The sequence below is a fragment of the Astyanax mexicanus genome, chromosome 25, assembly GCF_023375975.1.
Source record: "Astyanax mexicanus isolate ESR-SI-001 chromosome 25, AstMex3_surface, whole genome shotgun sequence".
Lineage (NCBI taxonomy): Eukaryota > Metazoa > Chordata > Actinopteri > Characiformes > Acestrorhamphidae > Astyanax > Astyanax mexicanus.
Window position 1 is genome coordinate 22,518,711 of NC_064432.1, and position 17,675 is coordinate 22,536,385.

The 17,675-nt window shown below is 37.4% G+C and overlaps 1 protein-coding gene and 2 long non-coding RNA genes across 3 annotated transcripts in view; all 3 read left to right on the forward strand.

Annotated features, from left to right (window-relative positions):
- The window catches only part of LOC111197134 (butyrophilin subfamily 2 member A2-like), a 116,266-nt gene that overhangs the window by 43,419 nt on the left and 55,172 nt on the right, over positions 1 to 17,675 (forward strand). The gene's annotated exons all lie outside the window — the stretch shown is intronic.
- The window catches only part of LOC125787804 (uncharacterized), a 61,359-nt gene that overhangs the window by 34,643 nt on the left and 9,041 nt on the right, over positions 1 to 17,675 (forward strand). The window lies entirely within an intron of this gene.
- On the forward strand, positions 3,182 to 5,766 carry LOC103023002 (uncharacterized). Its single transcript, XR_007429562.1, has 3 exons — positions 3,182 to 3,238; positions 5,532 to 5,598; positions 5,690 to 5,766. It is a non-coding gene; the product is annotated as an uncharacterized LOC103023002 (long non-coding RNA).

Genomic DNA, 17,675 nt, shown 5'->3' on the forward strand with positions numbered 1-17,675 from the left:
CCTATCTACCATAATTAAACTAGTACTAAAGAATATTTCTTTTAAATGTAAGTATCTGCCTACAGAGCTCAATAACACGAATTATAGAATTTTCCCCAGAATCACGTTTAACTCCTGTTAAATGTAGAGAACCTGTATTAAAAAACTTTTTAACGTTTTTTTTTCAGATTTTGCAGTGGTGTTATTACTTGATGTATACTTGTATGTATGATTATAATTTGAAAAGTTGAAAAGATGCTCAAGTAAATTTCCAGAGTTGGGATAAAATTACGAGAGTCTGACTAGAGTCGAGCTGCAAGTGTAAGGTGGTTAGGATTGAAAGATTTAGTCAGTTGTTTCAACGATTTAGTCAGTTAAAATCAACTTTTTTAATGTTATTGCAAGTCTTTGACTTTGCTCACGCAAATAGTTACGTAAACGATGTCAACAACCAATAGGAGAGCTACCGGGAGAGGCAAGACTATATTTTACGTGACTGTTATTTCAAAAAGAACACATTTTGCGAGTAATAGGCATTATATAGTTCTTACTTTAACATGTACAGTATTTTAAACACAGGCAGCACTTTAAAGTTATTATATTATTAATTTAATTATTAGTTATTTTATTTTGAACTACTTTGTCTTAGTGTGCAGTGTTATTTTTAATAAACATGTTTAATAAATAATAAACACATTTTGTAAGAATTATGTTTTTTTTGCATTAATTCTATCTAAAACAAAGGCACATGTATAGCAGTGAAACTGTAATTCTTTGCTCTACAAGGTTGTATCCCAACATCATATCTGCATGAGCCAAGGCTAACAACTATCAGTGTTAAATGATTAAAACCCAATCAAATTATTCACAACAGAATTCTGTAAATAATCACAAATAATCACACTTTTTCTTATCAGTCCCTTTGTTCTATAAACACCTGTTCTCTCAAACCACTAAGGACAATTTATCTGTTCACCTACAATGTGTGTTTTTGGGTGTAGAAGAACCACAAAGCTGCCAAAAGAAACCTGGACACAGAACAAACCAAACTCCTCACAGGACAAGGGAGAACCAGATACACACACACACACACACACACACACACGCGCGCACACACACACGTACATACATGCCTCAGGAATGTAAATAAATGCTGCAGGGTCTCATGTTTCTGTCTTTGAACTAACAGATTTCTTCTGCACCCTCTGGTAATATAAAGCCCATCAGATGATCAGTCCCATTTTTTAAAAGCTTGATCCCCTTAGTCCACACATTTGTCCAACAAGCACCTTAATCCCCACATTTGAAGATTGAAATTGAATCCACCAGTCCCCACTTTGTAACATGACCTGACACCATCTGAATTCACCAGTCCCCACTTTGTAAGGTAATCTGACACCACCTGAATTCACCAGTCCCCACTTTGTAAGGTGAACTGACACCTGAATCTAACAGTCCCCACTTTGTAAGGTAATCTGACACCTGAATCTAACAGTCCCCACTTTGTAAAGTAATCTGACACCTGAATCTAACAGTCCCCACTTTGTAAGGTGAACTGACACCTGAATCTAACAGTCCCCACTTTGTAAGGTGAACTCACACTTGAATTCACCAGTCCCCACTTTGTAACGTGACCTGACACAACCTGAATCCACCAGTCCCCACTTTGTAAGGTAATCTGACACCACCTGAATCCACCAGTCCCCACTTTGTAAGGTAATCTGACACCTGAATCCACCAGTCCCCACTTTGTAAGGTAATCTGACACCTGAATCTAACAGTCCCCACTTTGTAAGGTAATCTGACACCACCTGAATCCACCAGTCCCCACTTTGTAAGGTAATCTGACACCTGAATCTAACAGTCCCCACTTTGTAAAGTAATCTGACACCTGAATCCACCAGTCCCCACTTTGTAAGGTAATCTGACACCTGAATCTAACAGTCCCCACTTTGTAAAGTAATCTGACACCTGAATCTAACAGTCCCCACTTTGTAAGGTGAACTGACACCTGAATTCACCAGTCCCCACTTTGTAAAGTAATCTGACACCTGAATCTAACAGTCCCCACTTTGTAAGGTAATCTGACACCTGAATCTAACAGTCCCCACTTTGTAAAGTAATCTGACACCTGAATCTAACAGTCCCCACTTTGTAAGGTGAACTGACACCTGAATTCACCAGTCCCCACTTTGTAAAGTAATCTGACACCTGAATCTAACAGTCCCCACTTTGTAAGGTGAACTGACACCTGAATCTAACAGTCCCCACTTTGTAAGGTGAACTCACAGCTGAATTCACCAGTCCCCACTTTGTAACGTGACCTGACACAACCTGAAACCACCAGTCCCCACTTTGTAAGGTAATCTGACACCACCTGAATCCACCAGTCCCCACTTTGTAATGTGACCTGACACCATCTGAATCCACCAGTCCCCACTTTGTAAGGTAATCTGACACCTGAATCCACCAGTCCCCACTTTGTAAGGTAATCTGACACCTGAATCTAACAGTCCCCACTTTGTAAGGTGAACTGACACCTGAATCCACCAGTCCCCACTTTGTAAGGTAATCTGACACCTGAATCTAACAGTCCCCACTTTGTAAGGTAATCTGACACATAAATCTAACAGTCCCCACTTTGTAAGGTAATCTGACACAGATCTAACAGTCCCCACTTTGTAAGATGACCGGACACCTAAATCCACCAGTCCCCACTTTCTAAGGTAACTCAACACTTGAGCTGTGGGAGGAATGTTTGATAAACATATGCAAATATTTAAAGTTAAAAATATTTTGAAAGTTTAAAATGAAAGTAACATACATGTCTTGTGCTTTTAATAGTTTATCTTTCTTATTTGCATCTAAATAATTCTATTTCTTCTGATAAGAGACTAAATATATTTAATATGTTTTTAGGGAGGGCAGCGTGGCTGTTAGCAAGGTACGAAATGAGAAAAAAAAACCCTCATCAATGTATCCATACAGAGAGACAAAAAGGGAAAAGTTCTGAAAGATTCTTGTTTTACAGAAGAGCTGGTCCTCATTTGTAAACCCGTTACTGCACTTTATAACAGTTTTTAGATTATATGTAAAGCCGTGGCAGTTGGGCGTGATCGCACGCTCACAGGTGTCCGGTGTGCTGATATTTGATACAGTTGGTTGACAAAGAAGAGTTAAGCAGTGGAATCGAAAGCAAAAGTAACGAGTCAGAGCAGGCAGGAAAACGATGGACTGAGTTTAACAGAAGGGTTTTCAGGTAAGAGACTTTATATAGCTGCTAAGTTCTCATTGATGTATTTAGATATATGCAACGTTTAATGAATTTAGAGTTCATAATATGACATTATGAAAATAGGAATCCAGGAAATTGTTAAATTATAATTAGGTTTAAATTGTAATGAGATGCCCATGGCACATTGGAGAGAAAAGCAGGAAAATAATGATATTAATTATATTAAAGTTTGCTTTTCCTGCTTTGGGAGAGAGTAATAATTAGTATTTTTTTCTTTATCCAGAAATTGTGGAAACAATGCCATGTTTTCTTCTGATAAAATCAGGATCTGTCTGGTTGTGGCTTGTAAAACATTCCTGAAAATTGAAGCTACTGAGCCCCTGTCAGCTGAGTTTATGAGGTCCAACTTCTTTTTAGGTCACAATTTCTGTGTAAAATTACAAACTGTAATTGATCTGTTGTCACAAACAGTTTGTCAGCCATACTCTACCTCATTTATAATGAGTATTATAATTTGTATTGAGTGATATAATGAGTATTATGATTAGATGACAGCCCGACCATATATGGGTAGTGGTTCATTCTCAATACCGCAGTGGCACAGAGGCGATAGGGGATGTGGGTCTGATATAAACATGCTAACCCTTTAACTCCTGATTAGTCTTTTCATGGAGCTCATTTTGAGTCACTGTATTTAATTTAAAAATCCACCTGATTTGTGCCGTTTCTATCAATCAACAGACATGTGTATAGTTTTTTAAATGTATTTTAAATGTAATTTCTGTTACAGTTTTCTTAATAACCGACTTAGGGATAAAACGATCCAGCTTTAGGTTTTTTTTTTTTGCAGTGAATTCCAGTCTTTGGCTGCAGCAGCTTGAAATGCGGTAAAACGAAGTACTGTATTCATCTTAGGGACCTGCAGCATGATACGCTAAGCAGTACGGGTGTTATAGGCAGGAGATGATCAAACTGTATCAAAGTACACAGATAATGAGCAGACAGACCAAGAAGAGTTTTATAAATAATCATGTACCAGTGAATAATCAAGTGACGAGTATGTAGTCTAGTATGGAGTATGTAGTGAAGGGAGCAATGATGTGTGATACTGTAAAGAACAGCAACTTTCTGGAGATGGTGTTTGCTAGCAGATCTGTAAATGACATCGCTGTAAACAAACATATGCAGTAATTAGTAATAGTAATTTGGACTATGGTCAATTTGGTAGAGCAACTTAAGGAGGAGGGGTTCTGTACAGATAGCCAATTTTAGCCCTAACCTTAGACTGTAACTTATTGATTTGAGTTGAGAAAGACGAGGTATTATCTAACCAGATACCCAGGTACTTATATTCTGTGACCTCATTTATTTTATCACCTTCTACAGTAACGATATCCTGGTGGGGCTGAGGTACAGAACACAACACCTTCTTGTGAAAACACAATACCTTAGTCTTAGCAGTATTTATTTTAAAATTTAAAGTAAAAAAAGTTATTTTGAAGTAAGTTAGTTACTTACCAGTTGCAGAAAGGACCGAGTCATCAGCATACAAATGAGTCTTCAACACAAAGTGCAAGTCTATTTATGTATATAGAAAAAAGTGTGGGACCTAGAATTGAGCCCTGAGGGACACCCTTTGTAACTGAAAGTGGCTCTGAAAGAAAATGCTCTGACTTAACTCGCTGAACCCTTCCCTTAAGGGCACTAGAAAACCATGCCAAAAGCTGCTCTGAAACTCCAACATTACACAAACCTATCAAGAAGATCAAAACAGTGCCGACAGCTAAGTCTAAAAAAAATAGTGACCAAGCGACATGTTGTTTTCCAATTATAGTGTTGTTTCTTGTCTGTTAAGGACCACTGACTCCTACTGAGGATGGGCCTGTGGACCACTAGATTGTGTAGATTATGCAGATTATCTGCCATCAGCTCACAGGATCTTTGGTGCTCATCCAGAGTGACCATTGGTTTCTTGGTCATGCCTCTTTTCAAGGTTGTTCTCCTGTGATAACTGGTTGTTCCACACTGTGCTTCTGGAACTTATAATCCATGTATCTGAGCAAGGTTTTGTGGTCATCTGATTTTGCAAGTGAAATCCAATCATGGTGTAGATACATATCAAATTATCAAGAGAAATGGAGCCCATAGATCTAAAATTCAAGTCTCACAGCAAAGAGGTTGGATACAGAATCTTAGCTTTTTTCCTTTTTAGTAGATGCAGAATGATGGCTTCAACACAACAACGTGAACAATGTGAAAAGGTGACGGGATGTGAAAATGTTCTAAATGTTGGTTTTTATTTGTTTGCATCTACCAGGTCTTGGCAGCCATGCTGATGAGATGGATCTGGTTTATTGTTCCCATGTCGTTTTGCATTGAACAAGGTAATTGCTGGAAACGATTGCTGACAAAATATCACGTATCATTTGATTGATGTTTATCTAACACGCTCTGGTGTTCAACATCATTCCACAGACCCGTTCTCAGTGGTGGTTCCTCGGGCTCCGGTCTACGGTCTGCTCGGGAGCTCCGTGACTCTACCCTGCTCTATCTCACCAACTTTAAACGCTGTAAACTTTGAGGTTCTCTGGTATCGTCCTCAGGAGGGTCACACCCCCATTGTGTTTTATCAGGACCTGGAGATCAGGAAGAATCCCAGAAATCCACAGTTCCAGGGCAGAGTGTCTCTGTTAGGAGGACTGGATGAAGGGAACGTATCTGTGAAGCTGGAGAACATCAGGCTAGAAGATAAAGGAGAGTATATCTGCAGAGTGGAGAAGACTGACGAGGGTGAAGAGTGGTATGATGAGGCTACAGTGTCTCTACAGGTCAACGGTAAGTATTAAACCAAGGTCAAATTATAGTCACACAGCTGCGAGCAGTGAATGCTGCACATACCATGCTCTTAGTGTGTAGACAGTGTGGAGCAGCAGAGACAGTAGTGACAAATCAGACAAACATAAAATCAGACAAATCAGACAAACATAACCTGAGTAACTATAAAAAAACACCTTTTAAATGATAATTCAATTTATTAAGGAGAAAAATAATATCTAAACCAATCTTGCCCTTTGTTAAAAAAGTGTTTCACAAAGTGTTCCCCCCCCCATAAATTGACTGTGAACTCAATTTCACTACTAACCACCACATCCAGGCCTGATTACGGACAGACCTGTAGAATAAAGAAATCACTTAAATAGAACCTGTCTGACAACATGAAGCAGATAAAATACCTCAAAAAGCAACTCATTATATAAGTCATATATAAGTCATCACAGTGATTCACTATTATTCACTAATGGAGAAAACATGGAACGCTGGTGAACCTTCCCAGGAGTGACCAGCCAACCGAAATTACTCCAAAAGGGCATGAACAACTCATCCAGGAGGTCACTTACAAAAGAAGCTAGAACAACATGTAAAGAACAGCGTGGAGCAGCAGAGACAGTAGTGTTTGTTCGTAGCAGTGTATTATCTCTCTCTCTCTCTTCCAGTTGAAGGATCTTTTCCTGTTCTCTCTGTATCTGATGTTGGTGAAGGGAAGGTGAACGTATCTTGTCACTCGTTTGGATGGACCCCAGAACCGTCACTCAGCTGGAGGGACAGAGACGGGAGGAATCTGAACAATCTCAGCACTGACATTTTCACCAAAGGTAGTATCACTTTTGCATTTTTTCCAAGGACCTATTTATGTCTGTTTTTCATCAAATTCATTTCTTTTTCTCTCAGATTCTGAAGGGTTGGTGAGTGCGAGCTCCTGGCTGATCGTTTCCTCCTCTGAGTCGGAACAGCTCTCCTGCTCTGTGGGGTTTTCTGAATCTTCCTCAAAGAGAAAAGAGTCTCAAGTAAAGCAACACAAATCTACAGGTAGCACACAACATTTCCACTGTGCTCCTTATTGGTGAATATTGCATCATTTCAGCTTGTGTATGTATATATGTATATATGTATGTGTGCAGAGTCGAGAAAAAGACACCATATTTGGACTGCAATCCTCTTCTCCCTCTCACTGCTGGGCATTGTGGGAGCTGGAGTGTTCTTCATGTTACGTCAAAAAGGTGATGTATAGATAATGGTCTGTGTATCAATATGTATCAATGTTATTATTTACTGTAATTATCTCATGCCCTTTTTGTTATATGAGTTGAGATAATGATGCAGAATGATGTTGGCTGTGATGGAAAGCTGGCTAATGCTGAATATCTGTCTTTGTGTTGAAGGTCTGGTTTGTTCTAAGAGAACAGAAACAGAAGGTATAGAAGGTACTGAATGCTAAAAAAAATGCTAAAATCCTTTTCAGTATCAACATCCTGCTAAATAATCCATTAATTTAAAAAAGATAAACTGTTTCCATTTATAAAACAGCAGTAACTCCATCTCTGTCTATCAGAACCCCTGAATAATGTGGAGGAGCAGCAGATGGAGGAAGTCCAGGCTGAAGATGTGCCTCCTGACTTTATAGGTTGGTCAGACCTTAATTTATACATATATATATATATATATATATATATATATATATAGAAACGTATTTTTGCACCATTGTGGACGTGTTGTTACAATGTCAATTAAAAACCTCTTGACTCTTGAGAAGCTGTGGCGTAAAAAAGGTTTTACATGATCAAGCAAACTTTATTATCAGACAAAAAAGGAAAAAAGGAATTCTTAAGGAATTCTAGCCCTTTGTGCAAAAGTGTTTCCCCCCATAAATTAGCTGTGATTAATCACCTTTTTTGTATAGCTGAGTTCAATTTCACTACTAACCACAACCAGACCTGATTAGGGCGGACAGTTCTGGTGGAAACAGGAGAGTTGAGGTGCACCTTGAATTCTGACGTGATTTGATCAGCTGTGGTTTTATGTTTTTTGGATACAATCCGGGTTAGCACCCGAACATCCCTTTCAGACAGCTTCCTCTTACAGCGTCCACAGTTAATCCTGTTGGATGTGGTTGGTCCTTCTTGGTGGTATGCTGGCATTACCCTGGATACCGTGGCTCTTGATGCATCGCAAAGACTTGCTGTCTTGGTCACAGATGCTCCAGCAAGACGTGCACCAACAATTTGTCCTCTTTTGAACTCTGGTATGTCACCCATAATGTTGTGTGCATTGCAATATTTAGAGCAGAACTGTGCTCTTACCCTGCTAATTGAACCTTCACACTCTGCTCTTACTGGTGCAATGTGCAATTAATGAAGATTGACCACCAGGCTGCTCCAATTTAGCCATGAAACCTCCCACACTAAAATAACAGGATACTTTCTGTTTAATATTTTTTTGTTTGTTCCTCCAGTGAACATCAGCATTGACCCAGAAGAAACTCCAGAGTTCCTCCAAATAACAGATGGAGGAAAGAGTGTGCACTGCCATCAACCAATAGAGAATCATGAAGATGAAGACCGTAAAATCTTCACTCTGTGTAAAGAGAGGTTCAGCTCTGGTCAGCAGTGCTGGAAGGTGAAGGTGTGTAATGTTCCTAAGGAGAAGATCTCCTGGTTTGTTGGCATGGCGACAGAAGAGGCTGAGCGGGAATACAGGATCCCGTTTACTCCACAGAACGGATTCTGGGTTCTGTGTTACGAGATGGAAAAGCAAGTTTACGTCAGAGAGTCACCAATAATGCCAACACCCCTACCGGATGTTAGTGATGATCTCACAACTGTTAGAGTGTTTTTAGATTGTGATAATCACACTCTGTCTTTTTATAACTCTGAAACACAATCATTAATCCATACGTTCAACAACGTAACATTCAGAACATCACTGCGTCCTCTGATCAGCCCTGGAATACGAGACGTCATACCTGTACACATCTGTTAGTAGTCTAACAAGAATGAGCGGTGCTTAAGAAAATATGTGAATTAACTGAAAAAAAAAAAATATTAAAATATATGTATAAATAACCAATCATTTCAAGCATGTCGCCGCACCTCAAAATGTTTCATGTTGTTAAGCAACAGCGTACCAATCAACCGTCTTCAATTCTATGTTTAAGTTTGAGATAGTTTTAGTTAATAAAGCTCTTTAAAAGAGCACTTACTCCTCTAAAACCTCTAAAAAAAAAAACTAACTACTTCTAACTTCATTTCCTTCTTCCCCTCCTTTCCTCCTCTATCCCCTCTATCTATTTCCCTTTGACTTCCTTAAAACCATGTCTAAAAATGTTTTTTTTTTTATATCGTAAACTTCTATTTCTATATGTGCAGTACATCATTATTGTAAGTTGTTTTGGACAAAGGCATCTGCCAAATATAATGTATTTAATGTAGTGTAATGTAGTTCATGTACAGCATTAACAGGGCCATATAAGGTAGATAGAAAATCATCTTGGACCTGATGAACCCATGATACGTCCACCCCCATGCTTAACAGTTAGGTCCAATCCCATTTCATGCTTCCACTATCTTTTGAAAAGAAACAATGTCTTAGATGTGCCCTCGCCATTGAAAAATCATCTATGCTAATGCTAATTGCACTCTTTAGCTGCTCACTAGGATTTTTTCTTCTTGCAATAAATGATGATGATCATGATGTGCCCTCTAGATCAAGTAAAAGGTAGGGTGTCCTTCTGCCATTCCAATAGGGTCACATGGCGATAGAGCTTAGATTTTCTGCCCGAACCCGATCCGAGGACCGACACAAACTTGGGCTTGGGCAGCCATAGGCATCTGTTTTTTTATGCTATTTTTTTATATAAATCTATGGCGTGATCATCACAATATATTAAAGTAACAAATCAAACTGTGTTTTAAAAAAAGTTGCACAAGTGAGCAGTGCAGTACATAGCCTTATTTCTGAGATCTGTTGTTAATAAACATTTTTTCTTAAAAAAAAAAGGTCTATGCTTCTTCAGTGTTGCAATGTTATTTAACATCATTATGAACAGATTTCGTTCATTCAAACAGCCCAAAAATGTTTTTTAAAAGCTTAGTTTTAACGCTTTACTAAAGTTGGGTTTAATTTGGGCTCAGGCTCAAAAGAACAGTGTATGGGATGGGTTAAGTCGGGTAGGGCTTGGACAAAATGTGCACGGGTTTAGGCCAGGTTGGGCTGGATATTTTGGCCCAACATGATGGAATGCTGGTTTGGCCACACCCCCTCTAGAATTCAAAGTTCAAAAATGATTTTTTTATATTCCTCAATAATGAAGAGAGGCATCTTGGTTCTTATTATAGATGTTATCCTGAGGTTCCTGGTGTCTTTCCAAAATCAGTCACTGTGTAAGAGCTGGCTCAAGGGCCAGGCAGCCTCCGGCCACCAGAGGGGGGCAGCGAGTGGCTTCTGGAGGCAATCAAGCCCAACCAGCAACACCTGTGGCCTGTTTTTAAAAGAGGGGGAAACACAGAGCAGCATTTGCTGTGTCTTAGTTTGTGTGTGTGTGTGAGAGAGAGAGTGTGTATGAGCAGCCAAGTGGCTGCTAGATCTCAGATCTTTAGAAACTCTTTCCTTTATTTATTTCACTCTCTTTCAAAGAAGAGAGCAAAAAAAAAACACTTGAAAACTTGTTTGGTTTATCCATTTTTTCTTCTTCGTTAGGTAAATCCAGCTTTTCTCTGGCATCCTTTGTTCTTTTTCCCGCCAAAATTCCCACGTTAGGTGTTGGATTTTCTTTTCTTTTCCGCTCATTTTCAGGATCTACCCCTTTTAAGCCCTACCCAGCAATATTCAGGCCTTTTCTGGCCTGGCTTCAAGTCCTACATCATCCTAGTTTTAATTTCAGCTAAAAATAAGCTGCTTTTAGTCTTGTTTACTCTGCCCTTGGGTTCTATTAACCCAGTTATCTTAATGCTGTGAACTATGAGACCTGGGTTCAATTCCCTCTCTGGGTGAACTCTTACACACTGTGCCTTTTAGGCTGCTTTTTGTCTGGACGATCACAAATGGTCATACATTTGTACATCAGATCTAAGTGTTAATAGTGAAAGTCTGAGCTACTAAAAGCCAGTAATGTTGGTATAAATCTGAACTGAAGTAAATGTGTAAAAAAATCCAGTCTTCATCAGTCTAAAAAATGTCTTCATTTACCTTTATAGTTCAGTTGCTTTAAAACATTTAAATGTTGGAATAATCTGAATTTAACAAAACCTAAAGACTATTGTTTTAATACAATTTAGCAACGAATCATATCAAAATAACACAAAGCTAAAATGATATCTTATAAAAAAGTAAAAATGAACTTCCTGTTGATCAGCTAAATCATCAAACTCAAAGACACAAAACCTATAACCTGAACCCTACACTGGTCCAGTGTTAAGCTGGTCAAGCGGACTGATCAATTGTCTGCTTGTATCTTTGCTATCGTAACAACAGGAAAAGTATGCATTGAAATTTATTGAAAGACATGTATTAATTATTTTAATGAATCATGTTGCATAACATGCAACAAACCAATCAGCATGTCACTTGCCTTTCCTTGCCAGAGGAGCTCTGACTTTGGCATATTGCTATTTTAACAACGCAGCACTTCTGTGCTTCTCAGCAGAAGAAAACTGACCCACTCATTCACGCTGTGAAAGTGCATTGAGCAGCTCAACTGCTGTGTGTGTGTGTGTGTGTGTGTGTGTGTGTAAGAAGTGGGGGTGTACCTGCATGGTCTACCTGCGTTGTCAAGATATCAATAAACATCTGACGTATGACTGTTGTCAGTGTTTAAATCAGTCAGTGGTGCACCTGTGTTTTCTGTTGCCAAGATATCAATATATGCCAGAAATCTACCTGAACACACCTAATTCCCGACCACCACGTCCATTAGCATAGATATATATATGCTATAAAGTGTGGGATTGTTATTAAAACTACATTGTATGTGATTTAAAAAGGTCAGTTTTATAGTGCTTGTAAGACACAGTTCTGTTTTCTCTTTTGTCCTGTGGCAATGTTACACATTATATTCACATAAAAGATAAATGTTTTACATTTTTATTTTTCTAATCAGTGTAAAAATGATGTTCAATCGTTTGTTCTCAATACACTTCATTATTGTGATTTCATTTTTATTGTGAATTCATATATGGATGTGTTTTGAAGTCTTTTTTTGAAAAAAAGACTTCAGAAATCACCTGATGGTTTGAGAGTTGTTGTTTTTTATTTATTTATTTCTTTGTGATTTATTCTGGAAATAAATCAATTATAGGTGATTGTGGTGAAGAAAAACAAGTCGTTCACTTCGGACTTGAACTATATATCTATATTTTTCTGTAAATGGAAGATGAACCCATTCATTCTACTGTAGTGATGTAGCAATTCATAATGGAACTTAATTTAATTTAATTTATTTTAATTTAGAGAACAGAAAACACTCCAACAGATACACAAATTAATATATGTGACATTTATTGAGTTTATATGTCAAACAGATGTTTTTAGGCATTCTTTTGTTCATACAAAACATATTGACATGCTATACACACAGTTTCTTACCTTAGGAAAAACACCTTAGAAATTTTGTTCATATATTTACACATTTTATCACAGTATCACCTTATTCTGTTACTGTTACATAATATCCCCCATATATAAATGTGTATTGTTGTTATTTTTCAGTGGAAGTCAAGGCATAAATATCTTTATTTATTATGAAATTCAGACACAATATGAAAAAAGAACTGCAAGATTCATAACTAAACAGTAAAATTGTGATTTTTTTTTTTTTACATGATTACATGACAATATTAATGGTAAAATCAATCCCCAACAACTACCAAAGAGCTAATAGCTAGAATTAAGTATACATACCTTACATCAGTTATAACGTTGATTTACTTTATATACAAAACAACAGATCAACAAATAAACAAGCTATAGTCTCCGCTTATTTCTTTAGAATATGTGATAGAGAGTTTTTGGGGACACAACTGATGTATCCTTCCAGGTGCTCCAATTTTCAACAATTCTGTCGCATATACAACTTAAATGGGAATCAGACAGCACTTGATAGTTTGGGCCAAATTGCAGTAAATGAAGCCTCTGGAGCAGAGTTTGTTATAAAATGTGTTTTTTCTGCTCTCCTGTTTTTGTTTGTTTAATTATTATTCCTAAGCATATGGCCCTCTCTATGTTCTACTATGTTCTATGTCTCCCCCCATGTCTTTAGTGCGCCCACCTGTGTATATTTGTAGCTCCGCCCCCTCATTACCCTCCCCCAGGTGTTCCTTGTTTTCTGCTCCCTCCATGTGTATTTAATCCCCTGTGTTTTCAGTGTTAGTTTGTCGGTTCTTGTATTGTATTACGTCAGTCAGGTTATTTGTTCTTCTAGTCCCCATCTACTCCTTCCAGCTCCCAATCTGACACTATGCTCCTCAGATCCTCGATCACAGTCACTTCCACTGTGTTATAATATCACTGACAGTTGGCTGTGGAATATTTAGTAGTGAGTAGTGAAATTTCACGAGTGGACTTGTTGTTGCACAGGTGCTGCATCATATCACAGTACCACAGTGCTGGAGTTCACTGAGCTCCTGAGAGAGACCCATTTTTTCACTAATGTTAGTAGAAGCAGTGTGGAAGTGATTCAGGAACACATGAGTTTAATGATTTTTACTAAAGGGCTCTGATGAACATCGCTTTAGGACTAATGCTGGTGTAGCGATGTTGGCGAGGCCAGTGTCCGGGTCCGGGATCATGGTTGCAATGTTAGTGCCACTATAGAATGGCTGGGTGAGACTAAAGCTATATTGATGCTAATACCCAGAGGTGGAAAAAGTACTGAAAAATTGTAATTAAGTAAAAGTACCTTTACTTTGCTAAAAATCTACTCAAGTAAAAGTAAAAAAGTACTCAATTTAAAATTGACTTTGAGTAAAAGTTACATAGTTACTTTTAATTATTTGATGTAAAAAAAGTAAAACAAATCATAAATAAAATCGTTTTAAATGAACTATTATTCCACATAATAATTTGGACCTTTCAGGCAGTATTTGTTCAGACCACCCAATAAAACATTTTCAAGAACAAGTGGTATAGGTTTCTATCATCCATTTTTTCTTTACTGTTTAAAAGTTATGGTCATATAGGCGACTATAAACTGTATTTTATAGTTTTACACTTCATTATTATTTATTAACTTGCCATTGCTCTGCTTTAACTGCTATTTACATGTTTTTTTTAACATTTAAGCAGATTTTTTAATGGTAAAAATATTTACCACCACATGCTTTCGCTGTTTTTATGTGAAAGTTTTGAAAGCTGACAGCTCTGTCTGGCGGGGCACATTTTGTATTGCATGAGGACGTTATTGCCTCATTATTCCATGCCAATTTTTTTTTTCTTCAATTCAAATTTGTTTTTTTTTTTTCCAAGCAGTTTATTTTTTACTCAGTAACGGAGTTTTCCAATGTAGCAAAGTAAATTACTTGTGTCAAAATGTACTTGAGTAAAAGTTAAATGACCTATTTTATAAACTACTTTAAAAATGACAAATTACTCATAACATCTACTTAATTACAGTAACTTGAGTAAATGTAATTCATTACTTTCCTCTGCTAATACCACAGCAGCAATGCTAAGCAAGACTGGGGGTTGCCATAGTAGTGATGCTAATGGCACAGTAGCGATGCTGTTCAGCACGGTAGTCTACTGAGTGCTACGCTAGCATTGCTGGGTGAGGCCTGTAGCTATCACACTGCGAATGCTGCTACTGTGGAAGATTTACACACACATACAGCAGAACAAGCTAACAGAAAAGGGTTTTACATAAATACTGAATCATTTTAAGGTATTTTAAGTTTTAATAAACTTTACCTCTTATAACTGAAGCAAACATCAGTCAGTTAAATGGAGCAGGAAGATGAAAACCCTCACTCTAACAGATCTTTATAGGTATAATGTCTCGTATTCCAGGGCTGATCAGAGGACGCAGTGATGTTCTGAATGTTACACTGGAGTAAGTGTAGATGAGTGATTGTGTTTCAGCATTATAGAAGGACAGAGTGTGATTATCACAGTCTAAAAACACTCCTATAACACTGAGATCATCACTGTTATGTGATAATGTTGTTGGTGTTGGTGACTCTCTGATATAAACTCCTTTTCCCTCCTCATAAAAGAGAACCCAGAATCCCTTCTCTGGAATAAATATGATCCCATTGATTCTCTCAGCCTCTTCAGCTGCCACCCCGACATACCAGGAGCGTTTCTGATTATAATCCTCCTTCAGCTTCAGCTCCCAGTACTGCTGACCAGAGCTGAACCTCTCTTTACACAGAGTGAAGATTTTACTGCTGTATTCTTCATACTTCTCTTTAGGATGACGGCAGATCATTCCTGATCCTCCGTGTGTTATTCTGAAGATCTCTGGAGTTTCTTCTGGGTCTATGTTGATGTTCACTGCAGAAACAGATAAGAATATTTTATTATATTACTCTGATTATAGTAGAGCTTTATTAAACCTGAAGATTCATTTCTTACCTTTAAACCTTTTCATCTGCTGCCACCAATCTACAAACACAGAGCAGATTCACATCAATTATTACATTCTAACATTCATATCAATAATAACATGGTGTTTATTTAACTGTACTGAAATCAGAGAACACGTGGTAATATGTGCTGTACTACAGGAGTGTGTTTTAGGAGGGGAATCTATGGATCAGATGTGTCCATCCAGTATAAACATAAAAAAATTTAAAACATTTTAAAATTAGTATCAGAGATGCTGCACATGATGGATAATTGAATTAGAATAAATAAAGAAGGATTTGTGTAATCCTTATTTACAGAGCAGATATGCAGAGCCTTCATTAGTATTTCATGCATCTTGGCATCATGTTCTCCTCCACCAGTCTTACACACTGCTTTTGGATAACTTTATGCTGCTTTACTCCTGGTGCAAAAATTCAAGCAGTTCAGTTTGGTGGTTTGATGGCTTGTGATCATCCATCTTCCTCCTGATTATATTCCAGTTTTCATTTGGTAAAATCAATGAAAATCATAATTTTTAAGTGGTCTCTTATTTTTTCCAGGGCTTTATAAAGATATTTGAATGATGCACAGTATTTATCATATTCTGTAATTCTGCTGCTGTACCTGTGGTTTGTGGCTCGTTAGAATTGAACTCGGTGGGATTTTCCTCTTGATTTTCTGTTCGGAGAGAAACAGAACCATAAGTACATGAGATCAGCACAGATTATAATTTGATCAGTTATAAATAGAGATTAATTACAACAGTCTGCATGTTGAAACCCCAAATCAGAAAAGGTTGAGACAAACAAACACCATATAAAACTTTACCCTGTAAAAATTTTACCATGAAACGCTGCATGTTCTGACCTGCACTATTAGAAAATAATAAGTGGAGAATTTTCCACTGAAAAAATGTGATAATGACCCCCTGCTTTTGCACACCTTCATCACTTTGTATCTTTAGTCCCAAAAAGTATTTTAAAGGGTAAATAAACCCCCTGATTTTAGCTGCCACCACCTTCAGCTCAAACTTGAAAAAGGACAAAAATGGGAGGGGCACTGGGTGATGTATGGGTTTAGGGGCGGCACAACATTCTTGCCTATAGCACAGTTGAACCTGTTAGGGCGCTGCAGAGGCGGAAATGACTCCAATTAAAGCATTTTTTTTTAATGTTAGGAAAGGTTTATAAAAATTAAGCAGCACTGGTATGTTTCATTACTTTAAAAGAACACATTTCAGCTAATAATGAAAAAAACAACAGTGGCAAAGCGATAAATGCTTTGCCGTCCCAAACTTTAAAAAAACTATATTAAAATTAATAACTGTCCTATTCTGTTTAGATTATTTTGGATAAGTGATAAAACGATGCACAGACCTAGTTGAAAAGAAGTTTACCAACTAAAATCAATAGTGGTTTTTCCCATTCTTTCACCCTCTAACCCAAATTTTCCTGCAGATGGTGAATATTTAATATTAACAACAAGAGAAACCAACAACAAGAAGTTACTTAGAAATAACTTAAAAATGAAATTACCAACCATTACTTTCAGACTGGTGAGGTGTGTCTTTAGTCGGATGCTTCTCCAGTTCATTCTCCGTGTTTGATCCTAAAAAAACAGAGACAGAGTTACTGCTGTTTAATATGGAAACAGTTTTTTCTTATTTATTGATTTAATATTACTGTAGTAAAATATTATTGTGAAATTGTTAATAAAGGGCATTTGATCTAAGAATTGCACTAAAACATGTTGTCCTATTTTTACAGTGAGAGATACAATAGCAACCAGCTAGCAACACCCTATAAACCACCTGTAATATAATAATAGTTTTAATAATGCAGTAAATCCATGGAAACTACTTGGTAAAACCATAGCCAATACCAACCAACTGGGGGTTATGGAAACAACAACTTAATAGCTACTTGGAAAACCACCATAAAACTGTATCCCAACCACCAGGGATTCTACAGATATGTCCCAATTGTGCACTAATTACTTTATACTAACCAGTGTTTGAGTATACTCTAATATTTATTATAAGCACTCAGAAGATGTTGGTTTGTGG